The 17,386-nt window shown below is 38.5% G+C and overlaps 1 protein-coding gene across 5 annotated transcripts in view; it reads left to right on the top strand.

Moving 5' to 3' along the window:
- The window catches only part of Btg4 (BTG anti-proliferation factor 4), a 73,485-nt gene that overhangs the window by 37,935 nt on the left and 18,164 nt on the right, over positions 1-17,386 (top strand). The gene's annotated exons all lie outside the window — the stretch shown is intronic.

The raw sequence follows: 17,386 nt of genomic DNA, 5'->3' as shown, positions 1-17,386 counted from the left end.
TGTTGCCTGCCCCGCCAAGCCGTCCAGGAAGTAGGATGGCTCCCCTAAAATTGGATGAAGAGCTCAGGGCGGGCCCCAAACAGTACCACATCTTGTGTGGGCTAAAGGGAGAGGGAAAGCAAGGCACCCACTGGGCTCAGTAGGCCACAGTCCCAGCCTTCTGGGCTACTCTTGGGAAAGGAAGGAGCAGATGGCTCAGGAGAGTTATAGACAGGCTCGGAGCAATCATAAATGGTGGTTCACGTGTTGGAGTTGTCCCAGCTGAGAGTGGCTACCCCCAGAAACCAAAGGCTGTCCCAGATCTCAACCAGGAAACCACTATGATTTTTTTTTCTGGACACATGGTAGGAAATGTGAGTGGGTTTAGTTCATTCAGCCTTTGATGGTATAAGAAAGAATATCCCTAATGTATGAAACTGTAACCTCTCTGTACATCAGTTTGATAATAAAAATGTGAAAACAAACAAACAAAAAAACAAAGAATATCCCTCTCTTGCAGAAAAGAAAGACATCGTTCCTTCTGCAAAAACTTTTCTGACCAACTTAGCTCACAATCAACACATGTTCCCTTTTCTAAACTCCCACAATAGCTGTGTCTTATACTGGTTTCTTATAATAAACGAAATGTTTTCAGGTATGTTCAAATAATAAAGTGAGCTTCCTGCCCAGAGGCTAAGGCACTAAGTAGCCAAAGATGAGTCTGGGCTCCTTGCCTTTTCTTTCTTTCTTTTTTTTTTCTCAAATTTTTATTATCAAACTGACATACAGAGAGGTTACAGTATCATACATTGGGCATTGGATACATTTCTTGTACTGTTTGTTGCCTTGTCCCTCATGCCCCCCTCCCTCCCCCCCTTTCCCTCCTCCCCCCTGGTGTTCAGTTCACTTACACCAAACAGTTTTGCAAGTATTGCTTTTGTAGTTATTTCTCTTTTTTTACCCTGTGTCTCTCGAATTTGGTATTCCCTTTGAATTTCCTACTTCCAATACCAGTAAACACGGTTTCCAATATACTCAGATAAGATTACAGAGATAGTGTAGGTACAAACATAGGAAGGTGATACAAAACATTATCTATAATAGAAACTACACATACACATAGGACGTTGAAAGTGGTTACAACTGTGATATATCACTTGTTTCCATAACATGGAGTTCATTTCAATTAGCATCATCTTATGTGTTTCTAAGGGTATAGCTATTGGGCCTTGTGATGCTCTGCTATGGCTTGCCTAAACCTGTACTAATTATTCCCAATAAGGGAGGCCATAGAGTCCATGTTTCTTTGGGTCTGGCTCACTTCACTTAGTATAACTTTTTCCAAGTCCTTCCATTTCCTTACAAATGGAACAATGTCATTCTTTCTGATAGAGGCATAAAATTCCATTGTGTAAATGTACCACATTTTCCTGATCCATTCATCTATGGAGGGGCATCTGGGTTGGTTCCAGCTTCTCGCTATGACAAATTGTGCTGCGATGAACATTGTTGTGCTGGTGGCATTACTGTGATTTTGTTTGTGGGCTTTTGGATAGATACCCAACAGTGGGGCTGCTGGGTCATAGGGGAGTTCTATATTGAGCCTTCTGAGGAATCTCCATACTGCTTGCCAGAGTGGCTGAACCAGTTTACATTTCCACCAACAATGAAGTAGGGTTCCCTTTTGGCCACATCCCCTCCAACAATTGTTATTATTAGTTTTCTTGATATATGACGCTCCTTGCCTTTTCCTCCATACTACCCTGTTCTAAAGCACTGTAGAAGCCTGGTGTGGGCCACTGACTTCTGGATTTGGGCTCAAGTTTGTTTCTGCTTATCTACCCACTCTGACTGTTAGAACAGTCTAGAAAACAGTGATGGACCTAAGCTTTTGAGCCACTAAAGTTCTAGACAAACAGGCCTGGAGTAAACCTGGGGTAGAGAGGGGACTATCTGGGTACCAGTTGCAAATATGAGGGGTCCTTGTGACATTTCTTCTCTACATCCTGATTTGAATATTTCACCTTTAACACATTCTTTCTAGAATGCCTTGATTATCATAGAACTGCAATGGGGGAAGGCACTTGATGTATTCTCTAATTGTCTGAAATCCTGTTTTTCTTCATTTAATATATATGTGGCCTTTGGCAAGTCCTTTAGCCAGTTTCACTCAATTCTTGGTAACATTTGCCTTAGGAATTTCATGAGGGTTTGCCAAGGCCAATTTATATGTAAATAGGCAGGTAGCTGAGCACTTAATGTCAATTGAAAAGGATTTATTCCTAATATTAGAACATCTACTACAACTTAATGAAACTGTTACTTTGATCCTAATAATTGTGTCTTGACTTCTGTCTTTGAAACCCAGACCTTTGTTGAGATTGACTTTGCTAGTGTATATAGTCAATTGAGTGTGATTATATAATAAGCATAATTTTTTTTTTAGTGGTATTGGGGTGTGAATTCAGGGCCTCACGCTTGCTTAGCTAGCATTCTACCACTCGAGTCACACTTCCATCATGGCTTTTTGCTGATTCTTTTAGAATTAAGTCTCATGGACTTTTACTTGCAGGCTGGCCTCAAACTTGAATCCTTTGGATCTCAACCTCCTGAGCAGCTAGGATTACAGATGTGACCTACTGGTTCCCATCAATGACCACACTTCTTTATACTGCCCAGTGTACATAGTATCCACCATGACATTGACATTTATTTTCCCATCCCTTGTGTTTGTGATTGAGCAGGTGATTGACCTTTTTGGCCAATGAAACAAGCCAGGGCTTTCTGACTGGATCAGATCTCTCACATGTTCTTATTTATTCTCGTACTTCTCTTCACTCTCTGAAAGTACTATGTATTAGATATCCCAGTGATCCATAAACATTCCCAACAGAATGGAAGGAGGTGTAAAGCTATCTCAGCCAGTTGATGGGCTTGTAGTGTGACAGAACAGTTTTAGATGCTGTAGCCAGAGGTTCTGACCAGCAAGTCAGCATGTTCCTCTTTTGGTAATATGACCAGCAGCTACACTGTGTGGAGGTTATGTTTAAGGGTCTTGGGTTGGGACAACAGTGACATGAATGCGCCCTAAAGAGAGCTTTAAGCACTGGGGAAATGCATGTAGCTCTTCATGGGCTGTTATTTGGACAATTCAGTAGGGATCTTCTCTTTTCCCATGAAAATGAGCGGGACTGGCAGTGGGATTATGTACTTGTGTATAAAACAGGTGTGCTGAACCTAGTGACTTTCAGGAAAGAGTTCTGACTTCAGATATCTTCTAAAATGGAATAAACCAAATTTTAGAAAAGGGATTTCTTTTTTTGCCAGTCCTGGGGCCTGAACTCAGGGCCTGAGCACGGTCCCTGGCTTCTTTTGGCTCAAGGCTAGCACTCTACCACTTGAGCCACAGAGATATTTCTCGCTTTTTCTATGTGCATGGTGCTGAGGAATTGAACCCAGGGTTCATGTATGTGAGGCAAGCACTCTACCACTAGGCCATATTCCCAGCCTCATAGAAAAGGGATTTTTTTTTTAAAAGAAGGAAGACTTAAGCTTTCAAGGTGGCTCTTTTTTTTATCTCTATTTCCTTATCAATCATTTTTTAATGGTAGTCTACTTATTGGGGACACATAAATCTTCTGGTTCTTGTTTATCTTATATTCATGCTACAGATCAAATATATAAACTCTGGAACTACTCTTCAAATAAAAACAGTAAAAAGGTTTTTGAGGATGTGTAAAGTGCAATGACTGTGGCTTGATGTCCAACAGTATTATGCCATCAATAAGACACAGCTATTCCAAAATTGATAAGAATCCATATAAATCTTCACATTCAACTTTTATTTTTAAATTTTAACACAATTTGTAAAATCAAACACTTTCTAGGAATTGGTAACACTTTGAGAAGCCTGTTTATCTATTTTAATTCTCTCATCCAGTGATCCTGATGTAAGTGTATAGGTTGCTTCAAAAGCAAAGATACATGTAGGCTTCCCATCATTACTTGAATCACATCAGTGCAGGGCTTTGACTTCGTCTTTGTCCTTTTCATCTGACTCTGATACCACCTTCCTGTTGGAAGTCATAGGAATCAGTTACTACACACACGGAACTCTGTCATAGTAAACACAATGTAGCATGAAATAACTTGAAAACTTCCCCAATAAATATTCAATAGTTTGGATTCTGAATATGTCTTTTGCAACCAAGTGTAAACACGTGAGAAAAGTGTTTATTATAGTGTGAAGTGTGATTAGATGATCTTTTTATTTATTTTTGCAGTGCTGGTGATTGAACAAGTGATTCTAAGCCAGTCACTAGCCCAAACTTTTATTTTGGGGGAAAGGGGAGCAGAACTCAGGGTTTGAACTCAGAACTCATGCTTTGCAAGGCAAGTGCTCTACTTGAGCCACAGTTTCCTTTTTTTTTTTTTTTTTTTTTTTTTTTTTTTGCCAGTCCTGGGCCTTGGACTCAGGGCCTGAGCACTGTCCCTGGCTTCTTCCCGCTCAAGGCTAGCACTCTGCCACTTGAGCCACAGCGCCGCTTCTGGCCGTTTTCTGTATATGTGGTGCTGGGGAATCGAACCTAGGGCCTCGTGTATCCGAGGCAGGCACTCTTGCCGCTAGGCTATATCCCCAGCCCACAGTTTCCTTTTTGCCTTGGTTATTTTTGAAGTCGGGTCTTGCTTTGTGTCTGGGCAGGTCTGGGTTGCAATCTTTCCACGTTCCCAAATTGCTGAGGGTGACAGGTACTTCCTACTGTGCCCAACTCATTGGACTTCCACTGTAGCTGGGATAATAACAGGTACATGCCACCACTCAGCCACTGAGGGAGATGGAGTCTCAGGAACATTTGCCTGGGCTGGCCTCAAACTGTGGTCTTCAGTCACCTGTGTCCCCAGTTACTAGAGTTATAGGCTTGAAACACCATGCCTTGAGCATACTCATTCTTTAAGATTGTTACTTCAGTAACAGAAAAGAGGTTTATTTGTCTTTTACTGTTAATAGGAATTAAATTTCTTTTACTTCCTAATTGTTGTTCCTGAATACAGTTTGAAAATAACCATTGTTTGAATTTAGCCACAAATTTTCATCATCCAAAAGGAAGTGTTGCATTTTTCTCTTTTTAAGTAAGGGCTCTTTAATGACTAACTAGTGATAGCTGGTTTCCTTGGAATTCTTCTAGAGCATGTTCCAAGTCCAATTCTATCATTATTGTAGGACTAAAATTATTACTTCTCATGGAAAGACTAAAGTCTTTTGTTACATGAGTGTAGCTTTATCAACCTTAGCTGTGCCTCTGGTGGGATCAGAGCTAGTCACCCCTAAGACCTGCTGATAGCTAAGAAAGGAAGGAGAGGTAGAGCTGGGGAGGATGTCAGGCGAATAATAGCTAGGATAATAAAGAAGGGCCAGCGAAGGTTGACAGAGACTCAAAGTAGAAGTGTCCATCAACTTATGCTTGCATATTCCACAGATACTCAAATGGGTCTGTAAGGTTTAATACCTCTGAGGAGAGGAAAGTTTGTTAAAGGGAGACAACCTTAACATAGAGATGTGGGTAAGGGTCAAAGTAAGGAGAAAGAAGTGATTCTTTGGACAGTGACTAAAAAGCTGAGACAGTTTTTGACAGAAGTAAACTTACTTTTCTTGATGAACTTTGACTTTAGGTTTATAAGGAAGTGAAATCAATTCTTTCTAAAAACAAAACAAAACCAGAAAGGAAAACAGTTTGCTTCTAGAATTTTTAAAGACTGGCTTCTTAAATCCGGAAATCACTCAGTCATAAATGTTGCAGATGAGGGAATTGGAAATTCTTTCATGAGTGTGTGTTTGTACACCCATAAGTTCATAATGCGCTATTATTTATTTTCTAATCTTTATGTGTCATCATTTGTCATTTAGCATTTTTGTATGATCTAGGAAAGATCAATTATTGTAAAACTAGTATCAGCACTGGAGTAGCCATGTTTTATAATATCCTACATCTTTATAATACGTGAAGGATAAAGTCCACTGACAATCATACCTCATTTCGTATGCCAGGAAAACTAAAAACTCTAGAGATAAGATACCTATCTGCCTTTAAGGGCCAACCTACAAAGCCTCTTCAGATTTGCAATGGGTCATCATCCCTTCAGATATATTTCTCCAGTGCCTTGCTATCAGTCTCACCAAGATCCTATCTTCTCTTTGTTTTCTTAAGAGTTGGAGAATCTCCTCTCTCCTTTTAGCCTGTGTAAAGAAAAAAAAGAGTAAATGAGTTTATTCACTCCATAATAAAAATTTGCACCTGTGGAAAGTAAACTATTTTCTTCTGATATTTTTCCATGATAGAGTCATTCAAAATAATTTGGTTTTGATCCTTAACGGAGAGATTTTTTGCCTGTAACTAACATATATTAAGACCTTACCACATGAACTGATATATATGTGTATATATATTACCACATTAATGTTACATGCTAAGATATATATCTATATATCTATATACATATGTCATTATTTTCTTGAAATGACTCAGAAAGTTGACATTGATATTTTTCCATTTTATAGGTGAGAAAACTGAATACAGTAAAGTTAAGTAACTTACCCAGGCTATTAAGTATCATCACTCCTTTCTCTATTTTAGTTACCAAGACATGCACACCCTCAAGTCTTAATAAGTTGTCTAAGTGTAAAAATCTAGTTCAATTCAGGCATGACAATTGAATCCACATATGGACTATAGTACAGGCAAATGAAGGTAAAAAGGAAATTGTTTAGATCAAAGCCAGATGAAAGAAAGAAATGAAAATAAGGTACAGATTTGTTACAAGCAAAAATTTTAAGTTGTCTCTCCAAATTTATTGAGTGCTGTGCTGGTTTTTTAGGGCTATGGTAAACAAAAAAATAATGCAAACTGAGTGGCTTAGAATTCTTAAACAGCACCTGCTTCCTCAAAGTAGAAGTCTAAATTCAAGGAGTTGGGAGGGCCAGAAAGCCTTATAGGGCTTTCTTCCTCTTTCTAACTTCTGGTGGTTTGCTGGTGATCTATCATTCTTTGGTTTATGTAACCCTACTTTATCTTCATTGTCATGTAGACTTATCCCCTGTATCTCTGTTTTCATATGGCCATCTTCTTAAGATATTCCAGTTATATTACAGCATATTAAAGTAGGGGTCAACCAGACTATAGTATGACCTCATCTTAATTAATGTAGTCTGCAATGATATTGGGTCACATTCTGGAATACTGAGGGTTAAGACCAGTATATATATATGTGTGTGTGTGTGTGTGTGTGTGTGTGTGTGTGTGTGTGTGTGTGTGTACATATACACATATGGAGAGAGAGGGGGGGGAGGGAGAGAGAGCGAGCACACTGAGTATTAGTGGCTCATACCTATAATCCTAGCTACTCAGGAGTGTTCAAAGCCAGTCTGGGCAGAAAAGTCTGTGAGACTCTTATCTCCAATAAACTACTCAGAAAAAACAGAAAGTGGCACTGTCGGCCTAAAGCGGCTCAGGACTGCGCCCAGGCCCTGAGTTCAAGCTGCAGGACCAGAAAAAATTATATATACACACACACACACATATTACATATACACACATAAATACATACATATATATTTGGAGAGGAGGGAGAAAGGGAAATATGTCAAATTATAATAAGCACATATGACATAACATTGATGTGCTATGGCTGAACAAAACACAATTCTTGCCTGTAAAAATTGTGGAGAAAAAGACACATAAATAGTTTCAAATGCTCTGTGATGTAACGAAAGAACTGAAGACCAAGGGTCCTTTCCCACTAGGATGTACGTGAGTTGGGGATGAGGCGTAGGGGAAGATGCTCCAGAGAAGGTTACATCTATGCTTACAACTTAACGTAGAAATTGTCTAGATCATGACAGAAATAAGACAGCGAAGAAAGCTTTTGAGACAGAGGAAACAGGATGTGCAGAACTGTGCAAGCTGCCGTACTGCTAAGCAATTCCCCAGGGTGAATTCCAAATCGTCATGGCTCAGCTGCAAAAGACATTAGAAACTTCAGAAACGATCTGAAACCCAGTAGGAGAGGAACCCAGGTTGGGTAGCTGTAATATCTGTGGGCCATGCCCATGCTGGATGTATCGTTCTGTTCCAAGTTATATGAGGTCTTGCTTTTATACACCACATTTTCCCATAACACATGTACTCAAATAGAATTAATCATTTTCACATTGTGATCACATAGCACTTTCTACTTTGATTATGGTATTGATATTCTCTTCCTGCTTTATTTCTTAGTTGTTACTTGTCTCTTTCAGACTCCTGTTTTTTTATTCTTAGAGCTTAGCATGCCTAGGACATGACACTCAGTGAATTTTGGTTGAATAGAATTGATTCAGTCATGAATGGAATCATTGTACTATATAATGTATAATACTCAAGTCAAGCCCCTTCCTTGACCCCCAAAAGCTGAAGAAAATGAAATTAAACACTGGGTACATTTAAGTCTTAAGATTCCCAAAACTATATGAATATTTTCTGTGTGGCACTTAGGAAGCTATAGGTAAGTGGTAAGCTATATTGTCATATGCTTCTAATTTAAAAAGATGAATATTGGGCTGGGGATATGGCCTAGTGGCAAGAGTGCTTGCCTCGTATACATGAGGTCCTGGGTTCAATTCCCCAGCACCACATATATAGAAAATGGCCAGAAGGGGCGCTGTGGCTCAAGTGGCAGAATGCTAGCCTTGAGCAAAAAGAAGCCAGGGACAGTGTTCAGGCCCTGAGCCCAGGTCCCAGGACTGGCCAAAAAAAAAAAAAAAAAAAAAGATGAATATTAAGGTATAAAATTTTTAAATACTATACTCATAGTATATTCATATTTTCCTCTGGCTTCAGGTCCTTTGTACAATAGATTTTACTACAATCAGTTTATAATATAGTGCACTAGAAACAAAGATTTCAAATGTGATTTGATTTCTGTTTCCTGGACATGTTCCCAGGGAATGCATAACAAAAGTACTATAAACAATTGTGTCATCTCAACAAAAACTTTGTCAACTATTTTAAGAAGCCTTTGTCAGGAAAGCTACAATCCCATGGTAAGAGACAAGCCTTAGATTTTGTATTATCAGAAGGGAAGAATAATTTATTTGTTAATTTCACCATAGCAAAAGAATTCTCATTTCTAGCCATGTTGTTTTGGTTGGGTTCATGAAAGAAAGTTTGGAAGACATTTGGGTCACTGAATTAATTCTTAAAACAAGGGGCTCATTAAATAGTACTCTAAGGAGATCATCATTTATATTGATGAAAATCTTAACATTTTATATTTACTTAACATTTGTACATTTAATTTACACCATTTATACTATTTCTGAAAAATATGGAATTAAAATGGGTTTCAGGAAATCAGGACATAAAATACAACCTTTTTTTTTCTCTTCTCTGCCTTCCTCCTTTTTTATCTCCCTCCCTTCCTCCCTCCTTCCTTTCTTCCCTCTCTCCTTGCCTTCCTCCCTCCCACCCTCCCTCCCTCCACTGAATTGTACTGACTCTGTTCCCCTCGTTCTTTTCATTCACATGCCTCCTGGGCTGTTGAGTTCCATACATGGCCAGGCATCAAGTTGCCTGGCCTTTCTACCACAATTAAGTCCCCTGTGAGGGACACTGTGGGGCTTGTGGCCACACAAGCTAAGGCCAGAATCTCAGGCTCTGACCTCACCCCCCCCCCCCCCCAGGCTCCCAAAGCTATATGTAAGTCTCAGGGCTTAAGGCTCCCTTTGTCATTCTGACCACTCCCTTCTTCTGGCTTAAGGTCAGGGTGCGGAGCTATACCACCTAAGCCATGCCCTCAGTTCTCAAGCAGCTCCTGAAACAATATGGCATAGCAGTGAGAACCTTAACTCCTCTATTACATTGTATTTGTGTGACTTGAAAAAGTCACTTCCATGTTTCTTCAGTTTCCTCATTTGGAAAATGGCGGTAATCAGTGCTTTCAATTGTTCTGAGGATTGTAGAAGAATACACCATATATAGTTATTTCTCAAAAATATCATTGTCTAACATGGTCTGAACATCTATTGATGTTCAGAGACGAAAAAAGATGTACAAAATAGACTAAGATTAAGGAAACGTTTATTCAAATGCGATTGAAACACTAAAAAAATTTCCATTGAATATAAATGCAAAATATGTTTATGGTAGAAATATTAAAAGCACATAAGGAAAATAATATTTACATAAATACATTACTAAATCTAAAATCTTAAAATAAACTTTAAAACAAGTAAAACTTCCAGAAGATTTTTTAAATTTAAAAATTTTTTTTAAAAAGCCAATTTAATTAATTTATTTTCTGCCAGTCCTGGGGCTTGAACTTTGGGCCTGGGTGCTGTCCCTGAACTTCTTTTGCTCAAGGCTAGCACTCTACCACATGAACCATATCTCCACTTCTGTTTTTTTCTATGATTAATTGGAGAGAAGAGTCTCATGGATTTACCTGCCTGGGCTAGCTTCAAACTGTGATCCTCAGATCTCAGCATCCTGAGTAGCTAGAATTACAGGTGTGGTCCACCAGCTCCAGGCAAGAAAACCCTTAAATAAAAAATAATCTAAGGATTTACAGGTAATACTTTTCCAAAGTGGAAAAGTCAGCTGGAAATAATGAGGATAATAAAACTAATATATATATATTTTTTGGCCAGTCCTAGGCCTTGGACTCAGGGCCTGGGCACTGTCCCTGGCTTCCTTTTGCTCAAGGCTAGCACTCTGCCACTTGAGCCACAGCGCCACTTCTGGCCGTTTTCTGTATATGTAGTGCTGGGGAATTGAACCCAGGGCCTCATGTACGCCAGGCAAGCTCTCTTGCCACTAAGCCATATCCCCAGCCCAAAGCTAATATTTTTGGAAAGATTATTAAAATAGGTAATACTTTGGCATAGTTACTTAAAAAAAATGTAAGTAGTGACTGAATCCTGCAATCCTAGCTACTTAGGAGGCAGATGAGGGGATCATGGTTTAAGTCCAGTTTAGGCATAAAAATGTTCTCAAGACTCTCCATCTCAACCAAGGCTGGGCAGGCCTCTGTCATCTCTAACAACATAGGGAAATACAAGTAGGAAGACCATAGCCCAGGCCAGCCTGGACATAAAACCAGACTTTATCTCAAAAATAGCCACAGCAAAACTGGGGCTGGAGATGTGGCTTTTTGCTAGTTAATTGGAGATACAAATCTCATATATTTGTCTGCCCAGGCTTGAACTTTGATCCTCAAATCTTAGCCTCCTGAGATTATATAGGATTATAGGAATGAATTAGAAATCATCACTGCACAAATGAAGAATTACGATTAACTGTTGTGAAAAGACAAATATAGTCTCTGTTCTCATGGAAAAATTTATATTCTAGTGTAAAATGTGTGTTTTGGACCTACAAAGTAGGGGAAGCCAAATACGGCCTTGGTCATACACACCTGAACGTGAATTTACTTATTTGACAGTTAATGTGGTACTATATAAAAAATTGTTAAGGGGTTAAAGAATAGTTGAGATATACAGGTACTGGGGTGTGTAAGCATGGCCGTGTTCTTGCTAGGAAGATGCTAAACCACTTGAACTTGCTTTGATTAGGTTCTCATATTGATGCCTGGGCTGACTTGGACCTATTTACATTTCCCTTATAGCTGGAATGACAGATGTGTGTCATGGTGCCCAGCTTTTATTGGTTGAGATGGGGTCTTGCAAACTTTTCCCCCTGGGCTAGTCTCAAATTTACTCCTCTTAATATCCTCCTCTTTAGCAGCCGGGATTTCAGGTATAAGCCACAATACCCAACCTTCCTAAGATTTTATTTAACATAAACTTAGTATTTATAATAGGATTTTTGTACTATGTTACCAATAAAATGGGATTACATCCCCATATTTGGAATATTGAGCAGAATAAAAGTTCTGTGGTTTCACAGAGATCGAGAACATTTATCTTAAGGCTCCATCTTTTAATTGTTAATTCTGTGCCCACAATTGGGAGTTAACTGTTCCATAACTCCACTAGGCAATTTTTGTTCTTATTCTACATAAAATCTTAGTCCTCAGTAGGTGGAGGAAGGTGAAAAACATGACTTATGGTAGAAAACAAAACTATGAGTACAAAATATCGAACCCTCTCATTTTGACTTCATTTCAGAAGAACGTGGCTCCTCTTCACTTGTTGACTTTGACAACAGAGTGCTTCAACTCTGATCTTACTCTGTGAATTCACTACCATCCTCTACCTATTGAGTGAAATTGGCTATGGATGTCTACAACTGTCATATAGTGATTTTCCATCTATTACAGTAATAATCTACTATACCCTTTAAGAGAAAGGCTGGACAATCAGTGAAAAGGCTTTCTCCAGCACTAGTCTGACTGCAGCAATCTATTGGAGTGGATGGGGATGATATATAGGAATATTTTTCCTGCTGACTTGCAGGAAAAAAAAAGATGCAGATCTAAGTGCATCTCCAGACCTCCTGGAAGTGGCTTGATAGTGGCTCAGTTCCCAGTTCTGTCATACATAATTTTAATTAAAAAATAATAGTTTATTACAATGAAAGACCTTATCGCTAATTATATAAGAGGGAGTCAAGACAATTTTTTAATGTGGATTTCAATACAGTAAAAATCTACCTGTTATGTGGAAGAAAATGTATATTTCTATTAGTTCTGTTGCATATATTTTAATGGAAAACCAATAATAATTGCCTGGAAAGTGTAATTTGTTTCAAAATACTTATACATATAAATAGACACAAATGCATGCAGGGCAAATATGTGATTTTATTTATTTTAATCTTTGAATTCTCTTTAAGTGATTGTACAAAGGGGTTTCAATTTTGTAAGTGATTTAAAAAACCTGCCACAATATTGCTCTCAAAGGTACATCTTTCAAAAAAGCAGTGTGAGGGCCAGGCACCCGTGGCTCATGCCTATGATCCTAGCTACTCAGGAGGCTGAGATCTGAGGATCACGGTTCGAGGCCAGCCCAGACAAGTAAGTCTGTGAGACTCTTATCTCCAGCTAACCACCAGGAAACTGGAAGTGGAGTTGTAGCTCCAAGTGGTAGAATGCTAGCCTGGAGCAAAAAAAAGGCAGGGACAGCACCGAAACCCTGAATTCAAGCCCCACAACTGACCCCCCTCCCTCCCCCCAAAAAAGCAATGTGTGGTTTTAATATTGAAAAAAATCATGAGCATAGCATGATCATTTTATGTGAAATCTGATGAAGCATAATATATAAGAGCTATCTCTCACTTTGTGAATTGAACGATAGGCAGTTGTTGATTTCTTCTGCAATAAGTATTAAAGCTTTTCTTCATGACAGTAGTTACACAAATATGATGAATGGGTGGATGGGTCTGACCTCATCTTTCAGATATGTTTTTCCTGTCCTATCCATAAAGACTTAAGGTGGGGGGAGGGGACTCCTTACATAGACAACTCTCAAACTTCCTCTCTGACTTTCTGGGCCAGATATTCACTAGCTTATTTCATGTACTTAAAGGCACCTCAAACTAGGCTAGTCTAAGTGAACTTTTAACTTCTCTTCCCCAAATCCTCAACACTTGATCTTTACCTAGTGTCCCTTTCTTCAGAGAATGCTACTACCCATCATTATGCAAGCCAGAAAAATCATTATTTCTGATAACTTGCTATGCCTCACCATCTGTGTACAGCATATAACCTAAGTCCTAGTATTTCATAAAGATCTATCAGTTCTATCTACATTTCTTCACCCCACTGTGACCCTTCTCATCCAAGCTACCATCACCTTCCCTGCTGGCTGGCTGCCATGGCCTCCAGTCTGCTTTCCCATTTCTGACTATTCCAGTGTATGCCCCATCTCAGGTGTTTGGCAAATTGAGATGTTCCTTATAAAAAACTTTTGGGTTTATACTCACTTATTTTAAAACCTGAATTCCAAATGGGCATTTCCAAATATGTCATATATAGGTATATATATATATATATATATGCATTGAAATATGTCTCTGACCTCTTCTTCATTTTCTAAGCCAATGAATTATTTATAATTCTTTTCATAAAGAGATAATCAGCTAAAGAGCTTTCTTAAAGGTGGCAAAACTAAAAAGCAAATTATCTTTATGATTTCAAAGAATTAGCTGACTATTCATTTATTCTAATGCTGCTAGACTACTTCAAAACTCTCAGAGGAAGAATAATGGTCCACTATAGTGCTATAAGGTTTCCTTTATGGACATAGTAAGCCACTTAATCTTGACAAACTCAATTGTTTTTGATTTCCTGCCATGGAAATCCATCACAGAAATAGTTGTTGTGATTAATAGTATTTTCTCTATGAGCCCAAAGCATTTATAATGTATACCTGGAGAATATTCTAAAATAGAGAATAATATTAAAGCTTAAAACACTTGCAGCAATAAAAATATTTCATTGAGCACTTATTAAATGCCAAGCAATGTCTCCTATGTACTGATTCACTTCATTCTCAATACAGTAACTATCAAGTAGTTATTTCATAGATAAGGAGATTGAAGCACAGTGAACTGAAAAAAACTTGCTAATAAGTGGCAAAGGTTAAAAAATTTTTTAACAACTGAAAAATCAGTATCTGTTGGTGCAAAGGAGGGCTACAAAAGCACTTTTAGGAGACAAAATAAACTTCTAGATTTTTATTAATATTAAGGATTAAGTGGATAGATAAACTTACAATTGATGGGAGATATTTTTACTCATTTTATGATGGGAAATTATACCTTGAATTTGCTTATCAATATAGTTGTTCAAAACATGTAAAGATCTCAAACAGATGATTGGAAAGGTTTTATTAGTTTAAATGATGCCTTCTCTATTTATTTTCTACCATCAAACTAAAGAATATAGGATATCAGTGGCAACAGGCAAGGAAAGTACTACAGACTTAGAAAATCAGAAACATCCAAAACCAGATTCTTTTTCAATAATTAGGGGAGTCACATTTCCTCCTATTATTCGCAGAGTTATGATATAAAAGCACAACAGAACTAGATGTAGTGGTGAATGCCTGTAATTCCAGCATTTGGAAGGCTAAGGCAGGGGGATTGTGAATTCTGGGCCAGTCCATGTTACATAGAGAGTTTCAGGCCAGACTGAGCTAGATAGTGAAACTCTGTTTCAAACAGCAAAACAAACAAAACAAACCAGATAAGACTAGGAGAGAGAAGATGTGCTAAACGATTAGATTTTGGGTGTGTGTTTGTAAAAAAAAAAAAAGTTATCAATGAAATTGCCAACGAAACTTTTAAAACTATGAGTTAAAATAAACCTCCTCCCACTTTTTTTCTTAGTAGTACTTGGGTTTGAACTCAAAGCCTTACATTTGCTAGGCAAGTGCTCTACTACTTGAACCATGAACGGTGCTCACATATTTTTTACTTTTTTCTTTCTCTCAGGGAGTATAGTAGGCTAGTCTCTAACCAGGATCCTCCTGTGTGTAGATGGGATTATAGGCCACATTCCCAGCCCTGCCTCTTAAAAATAAATGGGCACCTGTGGCCCATGCCTATAATACTAGTTACTCAGGAGGCTGAGATCTGAGGACCATGGTTTGAAGCCAGCTGTGGCAGGAAAATCTGTGAGGCTCTTATCTCCAATAAACTACTCAGAAAAAACTGGAAGTAGTGCTATGGCTCAAGTGGTAGAACTCTAGCCTTAAGCACAAAGAAGCTCAGGGACAGTGCCCAGGTCCTGTTGTTTTTGTTGTTGTTGTTTTTTCCCCCCACTGAGCTTTTTTTCTCAAGGCTAGTGCTCTACCACTTTGAGCCACAATGCCACTTCCAGTTTCTAGTAATTACCTGGTGGTAAAAGTCTCACAGACTTTCTTGTCAGAGCTAGCTTTGAACTTTGATCCTCAAATCTCAGCCTCCTAAGTAGCTAGAATTACAGGTGTGAGCCACCAGTGCTGGGATAAGAAAATATATATATATTTAAATTTTAGGTGTTTTGTTACAGTAATGAAAACTGACTGACAGTGTTATATGAGTAGAACAGTACTATACAGTACTAAGTTTTTTTTTTTTTTAACATTTCCAAATGGCATGGTTGTTAATATTGTCCTTCTTTTCTGCTGGTTCACTGTTTTATAAGGCCTCTTATTTTCAGCTCTTGGCAAATAGACATCTACATTGCAGGATCCCTTGGCTTAATGTACAGCTTGGCAGATATTGTGCATATTTAGGTATAGCAAAACTGTATTCAACCCATCTGTCACTTCAGAAATAATATATAGGAGAGAGTAGACATTGTGCCTTGGCCTAAGTGTCTGAGAACCAACTATATAGAGTATGGGTTGGGGTGGAGCGTGAGGGAAAAGAGAGAGTAGTAGGAGAGATAGTGAAGTTATGGTCAAATTGAAGAAGAACTTCAACATGCCGAGGAGTAGGAAATGAGCCATGGGAGAGAGAAGAACAAAAATAGAAGAGTAGCGATTTCCCATTGGGAAGATAAGAAATGCATCCTGAAGGCTTTGCATATTCTTTGACAAACTCTAGCCTTCACTAGAGTTTGACAAACTCTAATCCTTTGAAAGTTGGCTCCTCTAAGAAAGTTTCTTCACTGCTTACACATGATTTTGATGTCTTTCAATATGTTTTTATAATGTCATATGTATATATCTTTCATAATAGTACATTAGAATTACTGATTTGAGTTGGCGGTCTTCTCCACCTGATTGTACACTCACTGAGATTAGGGGCCACTTCTTATCTTTGTAACCTGGCATCTAGAACAGTAATTTGCACACAGAAGGCTTTCAATAATTATCAGTGGAACTTATTGAATAGTTAATAAATGGATAGACCCAAGGCAAGGAAACTAATTCTAAGATGATGATGATGATGATGGTGGTTGTTGTTGGTGCTGGTGATGATTTGGAAGTACTAGGGTTTGAGCTCCAGACCTCAAGCTTGCTAGGCAAGTACTCTACCACCTTAAGTGGAGCCCCTACCCCTCTTCATTTTAATTTGTTTTTAGATGATATCTCATGCTTTTTCCAGGGACTGGCCTCCAACTGAAATTTTTCTGCCTTCACCGTCTTCCTGGCATCATAGGCATGTACCAGCTTAGCTTTAAGATTATTAATATAGTTGGTTAGTATTATATTGATGTATAACTTGCAATATTCTTATTGTTCGACAAAAGCTAACAAAACTGATTAATACGTTTTCCTTAACCTTTCATTTCTAATCCTTTTCTAAAATGAAATTCAGTAAAGGTTAACATCTCAAAAGTTGGGCTGGGGATATAGCCTAGTGGCAAGAGTGCCTGCCTCGGATACACGAGGCCCTAGGTTCCATTCCCCAGCACCACATATACAGAAAACGGCCAGAAGCGGCGCTGTGGCTCAAGTGGCAGAGTGCTAGCCTTGAGCGGG

Source organism: Perognathus longimembris, chromosome 3, assembly GCF_023159225.1.
Source record: "Perognathus longimembris pacificus isolate PPM17 chromosome 3, ASM2315922v1, whole genome shotgun sequence".
Classification (NCBI taxonomy): domain Eukaryota; kingdom Metazoa; phylum Chordata; class Mammalia; order Rodentia; family Heteromyidae; genus Perognathus; species Perognathus longimembris.
Note: the sequence above shows the minus strand (reverse complement) of the source record. Positions and strands in the feature narration are given on the sequence as shown.